Source organism: Hipposideros armiger, unplaced genomic scaffold (assembly GCF_001890085.2).
Source record: "Hipposideros armiger isolate ML-2016 unplaced genomic scaffold, ASM189008v1 scaffold_11, whole genome shotgun sequence".
Classification (NCBI taxonomy): Eukaryota; Metazoa; Chordata; class Mammalia; order Chiroptera; family Hipposideridae; genus Hipposideros; species Hipposideros armiger.
In genome coordinates this window covers 8,028,890-8,029,519 of record NW_017731361.1, presented here as the reverse complement: position 1 = coordinate 8,029,519, position 630 = coordinate 8,028,890, and positions in this window count along the sequence as shown.

The window sequence follows — 630 nt, the reverse complement described above, 5'->3', positions numbered from 1 at the left end:
CTCACCCTGACTTTAGTTTTTAAACTTACAAATTGTTGGTGTTTGTATTTTTTCATTAGGGGGTAGGGGCTGTGTCTCTGCCACATGGTTTTAGAAGCCTCAGTGCTGGGAACTCAGGAGACAGCATGCTTGGTTAACCCCTTCTCCCAACTCTACTTTGATTGTATGACTATCTCTTTGAAAACAAAATAGAAAAATAAAATAAGCCCCAAAAATATAAAATGTAATATATGCCAATATACATAAGCTCACGTAGTGTCATAGCTGGCAGTTTCAGAAATCATCTGGTCCAGCCTTCTCATTTTGCTGATAAGAAAAGAGGGAGACAGAAGAGGGAAGTAAGTCTCCAGCTCATCTCAATCCTAGTTGCTGGCAGACTGGTTAAAAAATTTCAAAACCTAGATTTTGGTCCCCTCCACCACACTTTCTTTGGGAGACTCACTATTGATCTAAAAAATAATTTTGTCAAAGCTCTTTGGAGTCTTTATTGACAATTGCTCAAGTCTTTATGTTTGTCTTTGGTCAAGTTCTTCCCAGTTTGCTAAACTGGTTTCAGTACATGAGGGTATTTTGACCATAAATTCAGAGCGTCCCATGAAGAATAGCCTTCTAGATGACCTCGTCCAGGAG